At 36.0% G+C, this 21640-nt stretch overlaps 1 protein-coding gene across 2 annotated transcripts in view; it reads right to left on the bottom strand.

Annotated features, from left to right (window-relative positions):
• Positions 1–19134, bottom strand: part of Gcy (receptor type guanylyl cyclase) — a 125730-nt gene extending 106596 nt beyond the window's left edge. For both annotated transcript variants that reach the window (XM_028310516.1, XM_028310515.1), the window contains exon 1: positions 18999–19134. The gene's annotated coding sequence lies outside the window, so the exon portion shown is untranslated. The remainder of the gene's footprint in view (positions 1–18998) is intronic.
• Between the last annotated feature and the right edge of the window lie 2506 nt (positions 19135–21640).

Below are 21640 nucleotides of genomic sequence, written 5' to 3'. Positions count from 1 at the left end.
TGCTTCATAGGACACAAAAAGCCATGCTGAAATTTATTCGGGACTCGATTAACGATTCCTGTGTGCTTACCATGAGTTTACGTTAGGATTTCTCGCTAACGAGTACGTCAAAAAATCTATGAAGATTTCATTTCTTGAAAGTAGCCGCTAGGAGCGCTGTACAATCTGTCATACAATTTATGTCATTTTTTACGCAGTCGCTAGCGAGCACACGTAACGTAAACTCATGGTAAGCACACTGCTCTAATGCTCCCTGTTTTACCATAGGTAAAATATAATCGTACAATGTCCAGTTAGCACATCGATTAACGTTTTTTCTAATCCAATCTAAGTGGTAAAGTGGTTGATGCTATTGATTTAAGTTCGAGAAAAGACAATAAATGTTTTTTATGCCTAATTTTCCCGCTAAATCGACGCCGTCCTTAGTAGGTATAATATAATACCTATACCTACATCAGAATATACAGCAAGGCGCATGAAGGATTCATAGGAAGGACCAAAGTCTCTTTATCAAAAAATATACAAATCCAAAAAAATAGGTACCTAATCGTATTTTTGTCGTCGTTTCAGCCGAATGACGTCCACTGCTGGACAAAGGCCTCCCCAAGGATTTCCACAATGACCTGTCCTGCGCCGCCCGCATCCAGGCACCTCCCACGACCTTCACCAGATCGTCGGTCCACCTAGTGGGAGGCCTGCCTATTTTTGTTCTATGCTGAAATAACGTTCATGTGAAATCGTTATTATCAATCTAAAACAGACATACAAAGTATAAAATAATACCAAAATATTTTAATTAATACACCTTTTTCCTCCTAACGGTACGTAACGTATATTCGGTACTAACTGTACGGGGTTTTGAACAAATTTAATTGATATTTATTTGTGAAAACATAACCAAAGTTAAATATCATTCGTGAACGAACAATCATCCACTCCTATCCATTTCATATTCTGTTTTCAAAGTTGTTTATATTTTCCTACTTTGTTTGATTGATTGCCGCCAGCTATATCTGTGTAAATAGATATTTTCCCTATTTACAAGGGCATAATTGGTGTATTATACATGTAGGTAGGTATTACATATGCTTTATTTCAAAGAAATTATCTTCTTAGGAAAAATTACAATAATAACTAACTACTTCTTAGTCGGAAATTCCCTTTTCGAGACTTGATAATATCTAAGATAAGACAAGAGTGAAAAATACATAAAGTAAAAGGGTTTTTTAGAATACAATGTGCAAGAATACAGGTAAGCAAAAAACTTAAAACATGACCACAAATCACTGCTCCTAAATCGATATCATTACTCTTTTTTCCCGGAAACAAAAGCGAGCGATTTTAGTTCATCCCTTCCGAGCAAAAAAGTATAAATCAATTTTTGTGCTTCATATCTCGAAATCCTGCATCAGCGACTACTCCACGTAACGCGACAAAATGTTGTGCGATACAACGCTACACTACGCTACGAGACGCTACATTACGCTACGAGACGCTACGCGACGACACGCTACGCGACGACACGCTACGTGATTCGGCTATTGAACGCGTCTCATCGCAGACTGCTAGTTAGGTTACCAATACAGTTGCAGTTGGTTCGTTCGAACTGTACTGCTAACCTAACTATTACAGTAGTGTAATGCAATTGGTTTGATCGTACATACATTTTGAGCTAAGCCATATTTTTTTAGGTGGAATTTCCACTACTTTTGTACTTATTACAATAATATTACCTTACGAAATGTTGAAAGCATGTTTATTACTAAAATTTTGCCAGTCTGCGCCTTACATTTGCTGAGCTTTTCACAATGACTAATACCGATATAAGCCGTCATTAAATCTGACATAAGGAATGACTGATCTGACCAGTGACGACTTTGTCCTCTGAAGCATTATACTATCTTTCGTAGCAAAAAATCTTTTTAATTGTAACAAAACAAAGTGATTTGATTAGTCATTTTTTATTCTCCAACATCTGTGATGAGAAGCTTTTTAACTTCAAGACAATTTCACAACAAGACAAAGAAATAAATTATTCCTTTTTTCTCGCCTCATCACCTTAGTGTCAGACTGTACGGGCCACCATAAACATTATGACATGCCTATTCAGGCATGTCAAATGCGTAAGATTTGATGAATACAAATCTTACGCATTTGGGTTTATTCAACTTTGCAATGTTCTTAACAAATACATACGTATAGTGATTTTAACTGTGTGTTCTTGTAAATCGAACCCAAAGCATTTGAGCCGAGAGACTTTAACTTTCCAACCTCTAGATCATGCTACGTCATTTATTATACCAGCTGTTGAGTGTATGTAATTACAGACCATTATAATGATTGAGTTACTACATAAACCTGTCATCACGGGCACTAAAAATATTCCAGATCCTAGCTCATAATCTCAGGATTAGTTTATTTTAGCCAGATCGAAATCTGGGCAGCATTTCCTTAGACATTTATCGGAGTATTACTAGCAATAATTGTTATTTATTTGATTGCTGGCTCACTAAATGTAAACCTTCAAAAACAGTTCTGGCAGTTTTGATTTATTATATGACTTTACTGCTAAATGCCGTCCATTGCTGGACAAAGGCTTCCCCCAAAGATTTTCACAAAGACCAGTCATGCGCTGCCCGCATCCAGGTGCTCCCAGCGACCTTTACCTTAAATCGTTGGTCCACCGAGTAGGAGGCCTATCTTTACGTTTTCCGACCCGTGGTTGCCATTTTTAAATATTGTATTTTTTTATGAAATTTGACTAGTAAATAGAATACCGATAGATATGATTACCTGTAGGCCTAGGATGCGCGCCGTGATTAGCCGTTATCACGCCATTTTATCGATTTTGCCCATACATTTTGACGTCGATAAAGTATATCACGACGCGCATCCTAGCCCGGCTGGAGCCCATTATGACGGTGTAAGTTTTCTTTTCACAACATTTCGTTCGGTCGACACTTATATCGCTAACACTCAACATTAGTCTATTGATACACAAATACAGCACTCACCGCGCATCTGATACGAGGCTAAAAATAGCATGTTATAATTACTAATATCGATCTGACTTTAAAAGATAACGTTATCAATACGTATGAGTACGTGAAAATGAAATCAATCGATTCAAATCAATTTTGTTGGGAAGTGTGAAAATTTTGTATTTTGTTTGTGTTAATTCGGGTATAGATTGAAGCTCGAATTCTGAAATTCTAATCTACAATTTTCATTTCAGAATCTAGAGTTAGGAAAACATTGATACTTATGCCCGTATTCACAAACGATGCTTGCTTAAGTAAACCAGGTAATTGAACGCACAGCGTTGAAGAGAGCTCTGTGATTGGTTCATGTGTCACGCACACTGTGAGACTTCATAGTAATGTTTGTAAATACGGGCATAAAACTGCTAAGAAATAATTTTCCTAAGACCCTTCAACTCAATAACTACTATAGTTAAACATTACTATGAAGGTCTCTCAGTGCGCGTGGACGCACAGGGTGACACACTAACCAATCACAGAGCTCTATTCAACGCTGTGCGTTCGATTTGCTGCTTTACTTAAGCAAGCATCGTTTGTGAATAGTGACTGAATTAAGCGCTAGACTAGACTTCTAATAAAGAATTTGAATTTTATAAATAAAAGTCTGACTAGTAATATACTCTTCAGATCCGAATATTGCGAGCCTCATTGTCCTTCCAGCTGAATCAGTGACCCTTCACTAAGCTGCAGCGACATCTGGAGGTTACGACATTCAATAACTTGGGAAAATGAACTTGTGGACCCTGGTCAGCTTATTGGAAGCGATTGCAGTAACCGTAACTTGCAGCAAACTGAAAAGGAGCCTTTGTATGTAAAATGTTAAAACGACTCTAAGGCTGAGTTACACCAACTTCCTTAACTTTAACAAACGTCAAATAACTCCATACCAAAAACACCGGTCACATTTTTTTAAGAGCCTTAGTTAGACCTCACCTTCTCAAATGAAGCATACGTAGAGTAGTTATAACATGAACTCTAGAATTAATGGTCTGTATGAAAGAAACTAAGTCTAAATAATACAAGGTGTAAATAGATTAAAATCTCAAAAAATAAACAATTGTACGTGATCAATGCTCACTAAGCGTTTCGATAACTCTTTTATAATGCGAACAGCTAGGGACTGGAATTCGCTGCTTGCTGCTGTCTTTCCCGATCACAAATATAATTCGGGCGTTTTCAAGGCAAGAGTGAATAGGCACTTACAGGGCAGATAGGTATATGTATACCATCCTAGACTGCATCTCACTTGTGACAGGTGCGATTGCGGTCAAATACCTGAGTTGTATTGCATAAAAAAATGATAATAATAAAATTAAGATTCATCGCAATTCTGCTAACAGAGGGACTATCCTACTAATATTATAAATGCGAAAGTTTGGATGTCTGGATGTCTGGAAGTTTGTTACTCTTTCACCCAAAAATTACTGAACGGATTTTGATGAAACTTTACAGCATTATTGTTTATAACCCAGAACATAATAGGCTATAATTTATGACGATCTGTGACAAACTAAATTTCACGCGGGTGAAGCCGCAGGCAAAAGCTAGTAACTGAATAGTAATCTCCTGTATATGAATAGATTATAGGGTTGTTGTTCCATCAAAATGATAATCCAACATTGGATTATCAAATCAAATTGATTCCACGTGTAGATGAGTTATATTAATTAGATTAGTGCAATAGCGCAGTTGTAGTTCGGTTAGCACGTTTAATCAAATGAAGAGCTGCAAGCGGTTCTCAACCTTATCCTTCGTGACTTTTGCCTCGAAGTCCTTTAACAACTGGATCAAAAGGCGTAACCACCTTGTAGGTGTCAGTGTCATGAAATGGCAATTTAACCACCACCTTAACTCTGAGTACAATCAAATTGACGTAATCCCAATCTAATTGTAAACTAACTAACTAACTACATAAAGTGAATTTTCAATACAACATTTTATTAATACATTACCGAAAGAACAATACATCGGTTCACCTAGTAGGATGCCTGCCTACGCAGCTACGTCTTCATTATTTATTACTGAAAAGTATACAGGTCGTCGGTCCACCTAGTAGGAGGCCTGCCCACACTACGTCTTCCGGCACGTGGTACGAGTAGCAACTCGAAAACTTTTCTGCCCCAACGGCCATCAGCTCTACGAGCTATGTTTCTGCCACTTTAGTTGTCGTCGCACGTAATTGTCATCGTATGACAAAAGTTAAATTTATCTAACTCAAGACATACCTGTGAAAACTGTGATTTACCTCTTTTATAACTCCACGAGCGCATGATCTATAGGTACTTCTATACTAATATTATAAATGCGAAAGTACTCTGTCTGTCTGTCTGTCTTGCTTTCACGCCTGAACCACTGCGATTTTAATGAAATTTGGCAAAGAGATTTAAGTCCCGGGAAAAGACCGGATAGTTTTTATCCCGGTTTTTGAAACAGGGACGCGCGCAATAAAGTTTTAGACAAAATTCCACGCGGGCGAAGCCGCGGGCGGAAAGCTACTTATTAATAAATAAAACAACTGATAAGATTTATGAAACCTGAGGGAAGACGTGAGCGTAATCCTATTCCATTTTCACTCAGCACAAAGTTTAATAAGTACCGTATATGGAAAATTTTCATGAAAGATATTCTTGTTCAGATAGCACATGAAACTCTACATTTTCGTTGCAAAATAAACTGTATTACAACGAAATAAGACGCTAATATGTTTAGCTTATACTGTCCGCATATTAAAACATGCAATGTGGCGTACCTATAATACATTATTATAAGTTGGTTCGCTCACTCGATTGGAAAGTGGAAAGTAATTGAAATTTCTGAGCTATATTAAAAGATACGAAGAAGTTGTGCCTTGAAATTATTTTTCTATGAATTGAAATCATTTTCTATAATTCCATAATTATATCATCTACTTAAAAGCAACTCTCAGTCTGTCTGTTAATTATACATAGATGCTACACCTACACCACTTAACCAATTTCGATTAATTTTGATATGGGGATTAATAATAATAGAGAAGCCATTAAATCTTAAGCCGCCATCAGGTTAACATACAAAGATTATGTTTGCAATATTAAAATATTTCGCAAATAATCTTGATAGTGTTCAGTACATTTATGTACCTACTCAAGTTATTCACTAAGTACATAGTTTTACTAAAAAGTATATTAAAAACCTTCCTAGACCATGCAAGTCAATAAACCTGCTTCTAATAAGTATATTAATAGTATTTAGTTTAAGAAACCATCAAAATCTTGACAAATGTATTTCATACCAGCTACTTATTTTTCCATAATTTTTGTCTAAAAATCGTTACGATCCCTTTCTATTCCCAAAGGATCGCAAATATCGCAATTCTCGATGTCATCCCCTTTTTGTGATGCGGCTGTCACATACTGGGACATACTTAATCATTCTTTGGTAAGTTATTATGAGGCATCGGGTATATTTCTTGGGAAAACATCTGTTGTAGGTTTCTTATGAAGTTCATTTCTCGAGCACAAAAAGATATTATATACGAGTATAATAATAATGTGATAAGGTAGAAAAAAACATTTAGAAATAGTGAACAAACTACAGAAGACATGAAGAAAAACAAAATAGAAGTTTTAAGGCATTTCGAGAAGTTGTCATTCTGCGAAGTTGTCTTTTTGCGAGCGGTTGGCATTTTGAGAAGTTGGCATTCTGAGTATAAACGGTTTTAAGATTATAGATGTCCTACACTGAACCGTCCCAGCTATCTGGGGGCACGGCAGTGCCCCCACCAAGTCCAGCAAAAAAGCGGCACGGCCGTACCATCCTTTTCTCGATTTCTCGAAGCAATTCAGGCCATTTTCGACCGCCTGTAACTTCGTTGTGGATAAAACTAGAAGGCTGAATTTTCATTAGCTATGCAGGCATTGTAAAGACACGGTATATTTAAAATTTCATTCAATTCGAACCAGTAGTTTAAGAATTATAACGGGTCAAAGTTACTTAATTTTGTCACTCACTGACTGACTCACTGACTGACTCACCGATCATCAAAATTCTAAGGCACTTCTAGCAGACCTAGAAGCTTCAAATTTGGAATATAAGTAGTGTTTGGTGTATGAATCAAGGAAAAACTAAAATATTTGGGGGCACGGTAGTGCAACCGCCAAGTCGAGTAAAATTTTTCAATTTCGGTCCAGTTTTCTAGATACATGACTGCTATCTACAAAATACAAAAAGAAATGAGATTTGGGGGCATGGTAGTGCAACCGCCAAGTCGAGTAAAATTTTTCAATTTCGGTCCAGTTTTCTAGATACATAACTGCTGTCTACAAAATACAAAAAGAAATGAGATCCCATCAAAAACAATACTTGTCAAAAAAACCAAGTCTCGCAACTCAGTGCAATATTGACTTAGTCGCAATATTGACTTGGCCATCGCATGAAAACAAGTGTAAATTAAATTATTTAGTGCGATGGCCAAGTCAATAATTTATGTAAAACGTTAAAGATTTCCTGGCCTGGACTTGGTATTACATGGATCTCACAACTTTTTACCGTAGAACAACTGAGTTGCGAGACTTGGTTTTTTTGACAAGTATTGTTTTTGATGGGATGACATTGTTTGGACAGCGCTGCTATACTACTACTGGATTATTAGTACCCATTATTGCCACGTTAGACAACCTTACGTTACGCTACTCGTACAGGCGCCCCTAGCGGAAACTTTCAAGAACTACAATCGTCATATTTTTTTTTAACGCGGTCGCTAGTGATAACGTTTAATGTAAACTCACACTAAGCCCTCAGTCAGTGTAAATGTTACGGTAAATGTGATAAATTGAAAATTATGAATAAACGCCGGTTATTATGAATAATTACCGACAGTCGAGGTAAAAGTGATAAATTAATCACATTTATCAGTGATTATTTAATAATGTAACCTTAATACTAACAAATATCATAAAAGAGAACACCGGCTCGTGTACAGCGCTCGTGTACAGCCACAAATTTTGAACGTTTTGATATCATAGGTATATAACTATAATTTGGCATAATGACTTTGGACTGTTTCTTGCGTAACATTACTTTGCCATAATGCCCATAACATATTGTTTTGATTTAAAGTGAAAAATAGGTTAAGGTGCGGCGGCGACTAAGTACTATAGTTTTATACACACATAATGATCTCATAATAATCACTTTTACCAAATCATGAGGTCATTATTCATAATAACCGGCGATTATTCATAATTTTCACATTTCTTTCAAAACGGCTGTTTAACACCTAAACTACTGAACTCTCTAATAAGACACTAATTTTCAGCTCTAATTGCCAATAAGTTGATTCATTACATTACACGTGTCACTAGGAGAGTGAGGTGACTTTGTCAATTTCTCTAAGTTGACTGAAATTGACCCTAACTTTTTAAGTCTCTTGTGATTCGAATAAATGTATCTTTGATTGCGAACTAAACCAATCTTTAGATAAGTGAGACACTTAAATCCCTCGACGGTATACTTTGACAATTTTGATGATTTAAAATGCTCAAAACTATAGGGATTTAAACGATACTGAGTTATTTAGTGCTGATATATTAACTGAATAAATGGTTGGTGAATGTCAACAGCTCCATTTTTAGTTAAGAATACATAATTTAGCTATGTATGAAAAATATATCTCATCTTAATCACAGTAGGTATCAGTGAATCAAGATTTAATCAATTACTATACACCATACTATTTTCAGGGCAGTTAAAGTTTACATAATGCACTGAAAATTTATATGTTGTCCACTCGAACTCAATCTAATAAAATTATATCAAATGGACTTTTTAATTATAATAAATAACCATATTGTAAAAATAGCAACAGACCCGTTAGGTACAGTCTGCGTCAAATAGTTGGTGACACCCAAAGTGGCCAAAAAGTTCATAACACAACCTTATTCCAATGAGGGCTATCGTTTTAGCGCTCACCAGTTAGCGCCACTGTAGAGTAAGGTCCTGTCACTTGCTAGTAGCGAAGACAGTGGCACCAACTAGTGAGCGCTAAAGTGGTAGGAGGACTATCGCATTTGCACTCATCAAGATGGCGCCACTGTAGAGTAAGGTCCTGTCAATCGCCAGGGGTGCCAACTGTTAAGTATAAAAACGATAGCCCTTATTGTAACAAAGGCGTGCGAACTTTTTGGCTACTTTGGGTGTCACGCACTATTTGACGCTGCTGTACTTCACAAATGTGAATAATATTGAATTACAAGTGCGAATAACCCTCCAACTAGTCATGTAACATCCAATTTGCAATATTAGATACGTTATTTATGTTGAATGCTCTTTGAAATAACAAACCGTCTGATTATGCTTGATGAAAGATGATTTGAAAGTATATTTATTCTGAAAATAAGCATGTATTCAGTATCTTGGCCCGAAGGTTAAGTTTCAAAGAATGTCTTATAGAATTAAATTGAGTTAGCTTTGTGTACTAGCTTATGTGGCATTAAAGAACAAATGAATAATAAGACACAAATACAAAACTTGTTAAAAAAATCTACAATGCAAGTCATGAGTAATTGCTTCTTACCTTAGATTAAAATACGGCATGCGCCTAAGTTGCCATGGAAAAACATAACCCTCCTTCTGGCGCAGTCGGATAAAAAAAACATGGCGAATGTCAGTGTCAGTGAGTGGAATTTTATGTTTCCTCCTACTTTATTTTAATGAAAAGTGATGCGTTGTACTTTATTTAGTTCCTGAATGTTTGTAAGATAAACTTATGTATAAAAATAGAAGAAACGTTGCGTAGGTCAGACCGATTTTGACCTGTGTCAAAAATGATGTCCTAGGACATCATTTGAGCGTGACACTTCTGAGACGTTTATGCGCCGTATCTTCCGTTTTCGTTTTAACCAAGGTGTTTGTGCGTTTAAAAGACGCTAAATATCGTAGCAGACTTATCAACTCGGAAAGGTATCAACACATCATAGCCTTTCGCGTGCTGGCATCGCCTTTCGCGCGCTTTCAATCGCGAGGCGAGTCGTTTACGTTACAATACGGATAAATGTGCGTTGCAGTATGGAATTCTATACAAAGAATACTGACCGCCTCGAGTTGATACGGTTACGATCCCTTTCCAGATTGATAAGTGTGCTATGTCCTTTATGCGTCGTATCTTCCGTTTTCGTTTAAGCTAAGGTGTTCGCGCGTTTAAAAGACGCTAAATGGAAATGAAAATGAAAAACACAGCTTCACTCTAACGCCGATGTTAAGAGTCAAAGCCTGTTTAAGTCTGCTGCCCTTGTTAATTATCCTTCGGGAATAATGTAATTAAACATGAGTAAAGGTATTTAACGTATTTTACCTTGATTCAAACGTTTTTCGCGGAATTTCCCCAGGTTTATTTTGAAATAACCCTATTGTAATATTGTGTTTTTAATGAAATCGAGTTTGTTTATCTTGTAATCATAAACAAAACAAAAACACGTTTTTCTAATGTTATGTTACAATAAAATGTAAACTAGTGTTACAATAAAATGTAAATAAAATACATTTGGTCAGAAATATATGGCTTTTTGTCGAACCAATACAGTAAATATTGAATGCTCTACGTCACACACTTATTATGACTGAAACAGAAAGCATATAATCAATGGCGATTCGTAGGAATCTATACTAATATTATAAATGCGAAAGTAACTCTGTCCGTCTGTTTGTCTGACTGTCTTGCTTTCACGCCTAAACCACTGAACAAATTTTGATGAAATTTGGCAAAGAGATCGCGGGAAAGGACATAGGATAGTTTTTATCCCGGTTTTTGAAACAGGGACGCGCGCGATAAAGTTTTTCTGTGACAGACAAAATTCCACGCGGGCGAAGCCGCGGGTGGAAAGCTAGTTATGTATAAGGAAGAAGACATTTTTCAAGACAACATCCATATAATTATAATACTTATACAAAAATTGTGTCTGTCTGTCTTTCTATCTATTATGCTCTCACGACTGAACAGCTGAGTCAATTTTGATGGATTTTGCTTCAGAGATTGATGGGACCTAGAAAAAGGATATCGCCGCAAAAATAAATCCTAAAAGCAGTTAAGGAATAAAGATTTGTATAAAACCCATCATTTTTCATGTCAGTATGAATAGCCGTAATAACAGCTATGCTTTGGGTAATAAATGAAGTTTTTTTTATTTAGAAATGCGCTGCAATAAAGCCTTTTTAACAATCTAGTTATAGTATAAACTGTACATACATATACGGTGGAAATCGTTCTAAACAAGGAGTTGTATTATAAAGTTTTCGTTTCAGAATAGGTTATGTACATTTTTTTCGGGTTTTTAGGTACTTAAATTAAATCAAAATCGAAGCAAGGACGCCACGGGCCTAAAATGGTTATGCCTACTACGAAATTCCAACTGAGACCTCGAAATGACTATCTAATTGGATAACTTCTGGAATATATCATGGAGCTACAAGCGGGTAGCTCTCAAGCTGAACATTCAGCTTCGGAATTAGGTTGACAGGTAGTTAACCCTTGATACGGCAGTGGGAATGTAGTTCCCACCATATTTTTAACTTTATTCCCTTGTTTTAAAGACCAAAAGAAATAAAAATTTCGATTTTTTTGCCCGTTAAAGGCTTAAAGTTGGAATTAGTGATGTATATTCGTGACACTCCTGATGTTTCGAACGATATTACTTGTAAGTATACAGGGTGGAAACGATAAGTGATCTCACTCGATTATTTCTAAACTATACAAGATATCAATAAACTAGTTATTGATCCTGAAAGTGCTTCATGAGCTCTATCAAACGGTATTAATAATAGGTTACAGAATAAACTGGATCTATCCGAAACTTCAATGTTTCCAGCTTCCATACATTTGGTAAAGTCACATTATTTTAAAAACTACATAAGATATCGTAAAACTGATTACTGATTCTAAAAGTGCTTCACAAGCTCTATCCAATGGTATCAATAATAGGTTACAGAATAAACTGGATCTAACCAAAAATTCAATGTTTCCTTCTTCCATACATTTAGTACTACCACAGTCATGACACTCATCTCTTGACAATATTATAGCAAGTAAAGCCTAAAACCAATGTTTTTCATTAATAATTTAAAATAAGAATACAATTTACGAGTTTATTTTAAGTATTTATTATTAAATTAAAAAAATTACACTTCTAATATTGTGTGTCTGGCATACATTTAGTATGGAAGCTGGAAACATTGAATTTTCAGATAGATCCAGTTTATTCTGTAACTTATTATTGGTACCGTTTGAAAGAGCTCATTAAGCACTTTCAGGATCAGTAACCAGTTTTTTAATATCTTGTATAGTTAAGAAATAATCGAGTGAGATCACTTAACGTTTCCACCCTGTATGAAAACCAATTCCAATTTATGAAAGACTATAAAAAGGCAAATGAACTGTTAGCTTCATGATGAGTACTTACAATTATTGTATACTTCGAATTTGTCAATTTAAAACAGTTTTAACACGTTGGACGCCACGCGGCTCACCAGTGAGCCTCGAACAATACAATTTCCATTGTGTCTAGCGTCTCGGCGTTCAATGACTTAATGATGGTTTTTACCATTTAGTACCCTGGTAGAGTACGAAAAGAAATAATTTAACATTAACCTTAATCCAATTTATAGAGAAATCACTTGATTAAAAGAATTCACGTTCAAAGGAATTTAATTTTCTTTTTCTTTTTTACACTAACTCACGATTATAGTCATAAAATTACTGTTGTTAGGTTTACAAAGCAACTACTCGTGCATTTTATTCTACTTTCTGTTTTATTGATTTATTTTATTACACCTACTCGTAGATAAATTTCTGTGCTTCTGAACGATTACAGATGAAAATTGCTTACGTTTTGTAAAGAACCAAAAACCTTAACGTTACCTAACTTTCAATTTGGCGAAAACGTTGAAACTTGTTGTTAATTTATTCCGTGGAAAACTGTAGCAGTTGATTAAACCGCAGTTAACTTTGAAACCTTGCCTGAAGTCCTAGAGCTGTCGCACTGGAAACTTGCATCTCTCTCTACTCTAAATGAGTATGTGGATGCCGTAGGATACAAATTGATATTGGAAAAGACCAATCATGAACCAAAATAAAATGTTCGTATGCTAAGTGTAGACTGTCGTTGGCTCTAATTTGCATTGAAAGAAAAAAATCATCAAAGTAAATCGTTTTTGGAAAAAGTTTTGGTCTTAATTTACTTGGGTATTTTAAAGGCCTTCCTTCCTTCGGCCTTCTTTGTTTCCTTTAATCATCATCATCAGGTCATTTACTTTCCTTTAATATGTTTTTATATTTGTTAGATTTTAGTTAGGGAAACAGCTTGCAGACTCTCAACCCCAGATTATTATAAGTTACCCTCAACGTCAAAAATATGTATAGTTGAACGATTTTGAAACGTCAAATGTCCAGAGATTGGAAATAGTAACACGACATTGGTGTCCTGCAAATGACATTTCAGTGTTTTCCAATGAGGAAAAAATCGGAACCAGCGATCCGGTATTGACGGTGGCGCCCCCCTGTCAATGTCACGGGTGGGACGGTTCAGTGTAGTTCATCTGTAGGCTTTAGGCTTGCATTCATCCAGCCTAATGAACTGGGTGCTCAATATTTCCACCTAGGTAAAGTCATGTTATTTTTACCCGACTGCACCAGGAGGGTTATGTTTTTGGATAAAGCTTCTACCACACCAACGCATGCAGATCGCCATCGCCGGCGCGATCATAGGCCAATGACAGGTCGCGCGGTTTGTCATGGGTCCCGCCGGGATCGCGCCGCGGCGATGGCGATTTGCACGCGTTGGTGTGATCGAAGCATAACAATACAGTTTCTGTATACCTTGAAAGGAAAAAACGGAACCCTTATTCTTTCACGATTCACACTTGACCGGTTTTTCCCTAAACCCTGAATTGTCATCATTCACAGACTTGAAAAAGTTTTGAAAGCAATTTATTCATACGTGCCATTTCAAAATTACGGGGTTTAATCAATGTTCCCGAGCTTTCTAAAATTTGTAACTACCCTCTATTATAGTCTAATAGTCACATTTATCTCTCTTATCCTTACTAATCCTGGCTTAAACCTTCGAAATTATTATCCTACTGAAAATTTTTGGTTATACAGCTTAAAACTTTGCTTCTCGACTGCTGTTGAACAAGATTAAATAAGATTAAACTTGTATAGTTTCGTCAAAGGCTTTCTCGAGTAAATTGTGAAACGATAAACTTACGGTTCTTTGAACTCAGCATATGGTATTGCATTGTAAAAATGTTTTTTTATCCACAACGAGGAAGCTCTTGGCCTGTATCTCACCTGATGGTAAGTGATGATCAGGCCGAAGGTGGAAGCGAGCTTCACCCGGAATCCTCAACCAGAGAGGAACTGGCTATCTTACCTCTAACTGCCGGAACACAACAATGCTGTTAACATTGTTGATAAAGCGACAGACTTAGGTAAGATGGCGGTAGCTAGCCAGGCGGACTTGGAACAAGCCCTACCACCAACCAAACCGAACAGAAAATTCTGCCCCCACTGGGAATCGAACCCGGGACCTCTGCGTCTGATGCCACCTGCATCAGTCTAACCACTAGACCACAGAGGCGGTTAGCTATAGTATAGCTATAGTTATCATATTATTCGGCTAAGAGAGTACAAGATGCGAACAATCTGTATTTTTAATAGTTTGTAGGTACTGTACCTACCTTTAAAAAAAAAAACACGGCCTAAACATAATTACCTAGGTTATTTTTACTTTCATTTTCTACTCATGTAGATATTTTTGTGTAATAATAATGTAGGTAGGTAATAATTTCCAAAAACGTGTTGAATTTATGATTTCCACATCGCGTAGTCACCACATTCCACATGGTAGCGACCTGCACCGTGGAAATCATTGGAGGAGGCCTATGTTCAGCAGTGGACGTCCTGTGGCTGAAATGTTGATGATAATAATTTAATTTATTTATGTAATTTTAGTTTTGAGTCTATCTATTGCTTGTATTAACTACTTTACATGATTATTGATAACTACTACTTTGTATTTTACTACAACAGGAGACACTCGATTCAATGAGAATAACGCCCGTATTCACAAACGATGCTTGCTTAAGTGAGGCAACAAATCGAACGCACAGAGTTGAATAGAGCTCTGTGATTGGTTCGTGTGTCACCCTGTGCGTCCACGTGCACTGTGAGGCCTCATAGTAATGTTTGTGAATACGGGCGTAAGTATGTAAGCTCGTATGTCTCAGGGCCAATCAATATTATTACCAAAATAGACTCGACATCTTATTATAAGTACAGTGTCAATAAACGCATCAAATGATGACATATTCAGGAGTTTTTGGACAAAAATATCAGGTTCCATATTATTGACAGCACTTAAGAGGAAATAGCATCCTGTTACACCCTGTATTATAACCACTATCACCCTACATACAGTGTGAGTCACGTTAAAGTGTACATATGAAAATAGATGAAACTAGACCTATTTTTATCGACAAAAAAGAGGTCAAAAAATTTTTGTGATTTTTTTTTTAATTTTTTATAGAATTTTTTTTCTTCCAATTACTTATTGTGAAGAAAACGTAATAACTTTTAAACTAAGCGGTATATCCTGATGAAATAAAAACAGTAATAATGCTAAATAAAAGGCAATACTAAAAAAAAAATACACAAAAAAAGCCAACAAATAATAAAAAATGATACTTTTCGAAAAAAATCTGCTTTAAAATTCGTGTTTTTTTGGTTATTTGATAAATTTCTCCAAAAAATGCCCCTATAACCGGTAGTTTTTATTACTTTTTATTATTCTCTATCGTATTATCTTTGTAAAACCAAAAATCGCATGTCTCTATCCCTATCATAACATTTGCTATGAACGTTTGAACAAAGGCCTGCCACAACATTATTCTCCGCTACAGGTAGAGACAATTTTAATTTTAACTAAAATGCTTATTTTTCTTCGAAATCTTTTGTTTTTATTTGAAATCTAACTTGTCTTTATCAAAATTACAAATCGAGAGCCATTTTCAGTTTCGTTGATAACGAAGCTTTGAATGGCGCGCCCGGAGAGGCTTAGTTCAAACGATCATAGCAAATGTTGTGATAGGGATAGAGACATGCGATTTTTGGTTTTACAAAGGTAATACGATAGAGAATAATTTAAAGTAATAAAAACCACCTTTTATAGGGACATTTTTTGGAGAAATTTATCAAATAACCAAAAAAACACGAATTTTTAAGCAGATTTTTTTCAAAAGGTATCATTTTTTATTATTTGTTGGCATTTTCTGAGTATTTTATGCATTTTTTTAGTATCGTCTGTTATTTAGCATTATTACTGTTTTTATTTTATCAGGATATACCTCTTAGTTTAAAAGTTATTACGTTTTCTTTACAATAAGTACTTGAAATAAAAAAAATTCTATAAAAAATTAAAAAAAAATCTCAAAAAATTTTTGACCACTTTTTTGTCGATAAAAATAGGTCTAGTTTCATCTATTTTCATATGTACACTTTAACGTGACTCACACTGTATAATATGACTCGCTTAACCCTTATTTCTCTACTTTTATGCCTCTGTTCGACCTAATTTTTTGAAGACGAGAATGCTCAATTCTTATTATTATACCTGCCTACTTGTATCTACTTAGTTTTTGGCAATGACTTACGGTACCTTCAATAATATCTTGGTGAATGTTTATGAGAATGAGCTACGGATGGAATTTTGATAATTTTTACGTATTACTTATACATCAGCACAGATTCAGAAGCTAGGTACTTATAACAAGTTGGATCGCAGGCAAAATCTAAATAATAAAAGGAGAAACTGACTGACTGACATATCAACGCACAGCCTAAACGGCTAAACGTAGGCACTTGAAATTTGAAAGGGACGCCGAGCTTAGGTACCGTAGAGGTGCACTAAGAAAGGAATTCCCGAAATTCTCACGGGAACGGGAATTAGCGGGAAAATCCTTATGTATGAAAAATCTAAACCGCTTAAGTTAGACGCTTGAAATTTGGCATGCAGGTACCTTAGTAAACTTAAAGCTTAGTTACAACAGAATATTGCAAAATTCCCACGGGAACGGGAGTTAGCGGGAAAATCCTTTTGTACGAAAAATCTAAACCGCGTAAGATGAAGGGGGTAAAACAGGATCCACGCGTACGAAGTCGCGGGCGGCCGCTAGTCTAATCATATAATTACCTATATGCTACCACTCTCGTTCCGCGGAAGGACAAAACCAACCAAAAATAAACGTTAAATCTCAACACCCAACTTAATTTTCTCTCAGAATTTCATTTAACTTTCAGAAAATATCTATAAAAGTACCGAGCTTAAACAGTTTGTGACAAAGTCGCAATAAATAAATAAATATCCTTGGACATTTACACTGCGCTTCTAGTCCCAAATTAAGCAAAGCTGGTACTATGGGTACTAGACAACGGATATAAACATACTTAAATACTTTTTTTTTGTAAATACATACTTATTATACATAGAAAACACCCAGTCCAATACAGACAAATATGCACACAAATGTTTGTACCGTGCGGGAATCGAACCCGCTACCTCCGGAATAGTCCGTTTCGAACGAAGTTGCTGTACAATGGTCAAGTCCAAGCTGCCCGTGTATCCAAACGGAATAAAGCATCCTCTTTATGCACATCAAGCTTAACACTATGCTATCTTGTGTATTTGTAATAGATACTATAAGTATTGCAACAAAAATCTAGTCTCATGTGCTGTTACGGAACTATTCCCACCTCTCGTTCCCACCGTTGCAACTCCTGTGTAGCCAGGATCTACAACTTGACCGCCAATAGAAACCCTACCAGTGAAGGTCAAGTTTTTCTCGGGGGTAAGTTAAACTGGCATTGCTGTACTTACTTTTCAAGGAAAGGATTCAAGAAAAAAATATTCACATTCATCACAGTGGCTTGTTTCCCATAAAATAAAAACGTCTTAATATAATCGTCCACACTTTAATATAAAAAATAGCTTAACAGCTTTTATGATTCAAGGCCTAATCAATTAAATTTTCTTAAAACCGTTTACAAAGTTTTTTTTCGCAAAGGAGGCTCATAGTTGTTTTGATATGCCTTTAGAGATAAAATATTTTGCACTATTGTATGTAGGTACGAATCGGTTTTCGAAATTATTACTAGTAATAATTCTGTTTGTGTACCTATTTTAAATAAAAAAATAAATAGGTAAGCAATAGGTACATAGTAAATCTTTTAATTCATTTACAGTCTCAGATTTTGCTAACACACAACTTATTGCGAACCTACCAAACCGCCATAAAAGATAGTCATATATTTTTCTTGTAAAATTTTCAATTTTCTATTTTGCTTTGTACCTAATATAATATTGTTTCGACATTAAGTATTATTCTTGTGTATAAACAAATCAATTGAATTAATATCTCCTGATAAACACTTCAAATTCATTGATACGAACTGATACACGTATTTTTTCAAATAAGAGCGATTTTTGTTTGTAAATCTTCAATAAGAATAAATTTCAACTCATTCATAATTCTTTATCAATATATTTATTATCCTATAATCCCTGTATACTCAACAATGATAATAATTTTAAAATGTTTTGAAATTTTGAAAATATCAAGACTAGTTATATTTAGGTACTGGTATTAATAACTAAAGTAATTAATTATGATCCTAACCTTTAGCTTCATACAATATTAATCATATGATTAGCTAATATTAATATCTGTTTACCCCCTTATCAAAAGGAATTTTTTGCATACAACATGACAGCACGATGCGTAAGTAAATAATTAAAACTTGAAACAAAGGTGCCTCAATTATCGTAGAAAGTCGTCTAAAAACGTTAAAGCTCACTTTGGGCAACTTTCGGCAGCCGGCAGCTTAAAAACAGCGGTAACCCAAAACTTCTGTCAACGAAATCTTGTACTTACCAAATCATTTCAAATCCACAATCCACTTTAAACTTTAGCACACAGTTAAAAAGACACAATTCACCACAACAAACACGAGCACAAGTTTGTGATTTTCGCGAGTGGGGGAAAAACCGAGCGAGCGACCGCCTCCTACGACGCGCCAAGTAATACTGGCTGATAGGTGTTGTGATACAAGATAACTCATACTATTTTCAATATCCGACGTTCCGATACTATAGATAAAGATTGGGGTTACTTTTGTTGGTAAATCAAAGGAATGAAATTCATAATACTGATCAATTTGGGTTTGAATTGAGCGCGTTGAGTTGTAGCGGCAGGCATTTGGTTTTTCTTAGGTAGGTAGGTGATTAAAAGTCTTGCAACGTTGTTAACGATCTTAAATTATAATTACTTACCTTAGATTAAATAACATAGACATTATTTCACTTATGTGAGGGCTGTTACATGGTGTTAGATTTAATAGTGCTATTTACATGGGCCATGTAACGAACATTAGGTGCTATAGGTAGTCTGAAATGGAGCTTAAAGGTGTTCCCTCGCTCATTAGTAACAATGTAGGATTCAAGCTTCGTCGTTAAGCTCAAATCGATTCTATTAGAACCGAGAAAGCTCGTTTGAGGAAGCTTTGAGTACCTCTCGAATCTTTGAACTAAATTCTCGTTAATTGCATACAACATTAAATGTCATAGAAATTAGAATTGTTTTTAAAATCAATATAAAACTTATTGTTGCTGCCATAGGGCAGAAAAAGGCTTGAAAATGTTTTTCGTATTTGATAGCGAATATATCCGACGGACTACAGTTTTGGGCGGGCGGCATTTAGGCGGAATGCGTATTGATGCAAGATAGAGCAATTCCCAAAAATGTATATCTTGCTTAACCTAAATGCTTGGTTGTTTCGCTATGTTTTTAGGACGGCTCCACACATTGGCCCCAACGTTGGTTCCAACGGGTGGATATAGAAAATAGCTTGTTCCAACATTGGAGCCAATACTATGCGCCTTAGCGTCATCTTCTTTTATCAACAACCTCAGCCAAATGCCATTAGCGATTGTAGAATGTGTTTATTGATTAATGAGTAATACATTTCATATCAAAAAATTTAATATCAAAATCAAAGATAGTGGCGCCAACTGTATTTTTTAGGGTTCCGTAGCCAAAATGGCAAAAACGGAACCCTTATAGTTTCGTCATGTCCGTCTGTCCGTCTGTCCGTCTGTCCGTCTGTCCGTCTGTCCGTCTGTCCGTCTGTCCGTCTGTCACAGCCGATTTACTCGGAAACTATAAGTACTACAGTGATGAAATTTGATGGGAATATGTGTTGTATGAACCGCTACAAAATTATGACACTAAATAGTAAAAAAAAGAATTGGGGGTGGGGCCCCCCATACATGTAACTGAGGGATGAAAATTTTTTTTAAATTTTAGTGTTTCGTAGCAGGTTTTTAAAATTTCTAAAGCTTATTGTATATCATCTAACAATGGATACTTTAGATAATACGTTTTCCTACATTCTGAATTATAATAACTATATCGAAGATGATGTGGTTCGCGCATTTCATGAAAAGTTACTTCGGTGCACATCATTTAGACCGCGTGAGCTAGAATTATTTCAACACCCTGAACTGATTGAACCTGTACCTAAAAATGAGACGCACCTTCAAGTAATTTATGACGGTGACGTGGGATTAGTGGGGCACTGGAGTTGTATTTATTACATTAATGGAATACTGCGTGTGTACGATAGTCTTGTTGGTGTTCTAGGAAAATCGCAAAAAATATATGTAAAAGCCTTGTTTCCGTATCTATCGGAGTCATGTATTCAGTTTCCAAGTGTTCAGCGACAACCGAATACTATTGATTGTGGTTTGTTTGCCATTGCTTTTGCCACCTCTTTAGCTCGGAATATTTTTACTATCTTAATTGCGTTTATGAATAGCATGATTTAGGTAAAACTGTTGATCAAACTTAGCTCATAAGACGTTTTGAGTGTTTTGAGTCTTAACACATGTTTGTAAAATGAAACTAGTCGCTAGTGTGTAAGCATAATATGTGGAAAGGTTACACACATACTCGTATGAATTATTCTTTTTTTCTTTCTACAAGCAACTGGTATGCAAGTGTATCAGCCACTGGCATGTGTGCTACCTTTATGGAAACTACGTCATTACGTCATCATCATCATCATCATTTCAGCCACAGGACGTCCACGCTGAACATAGGCCTCCCCCAATGACTTCCACATCGCACGGTTGGTAGCGGCCTGCATCCAGCGCCTTCCTGCTACCTTTATCAGGCCGTCGGTCCACCTTGTGGGTGCACGTCCCACACTGCGTTTTCCGGTACGTGGCCTCCACTCCAGAACCTTGCTGACCCATCGGCCGTCAGTTCTGCGTACTATGTGCCCTGCCCATTGCCACTTCAGCTTGCTCATTCGTCGAGCTGTCAGTGACTTTCATTACGTCATTACGTGTCAGGAATGCAATTTTATCAATGCAAATGCATTAAAATAATTAATGATATCAACACAAATAGTTTTACTCAATACTGTAAACTAAAAAACTAACTGTGATACAGTTACTTTCCAGTTTTGTACCAGTAACAAACGGCTCGCAGTTTTTTGTACACAGCGACTACAA

The sequence above is a fragment of the Ostrinia furnacalis genome, unplaced genomic scaffold (assembly GCF_004193835.3).
Source record: "Ostrinia furnacalis isolate ACB-3 unplaced genomic scaffold, ASM419383v2 OfSCF3022, whole genome shotgun sequence".
NCBI classification, from domain to species: domain Eukaryota; kingdom Metazoa; phylum Arthropoda; class Insecta; order Lepidoptera; family Crambidae; genus Ostrinia; species Ostrinia furnacalis.
Note: the sequence above shows the minus strand (reverse complement) of the source record. Positions and strands in the feature narration are given on the sequence as shown.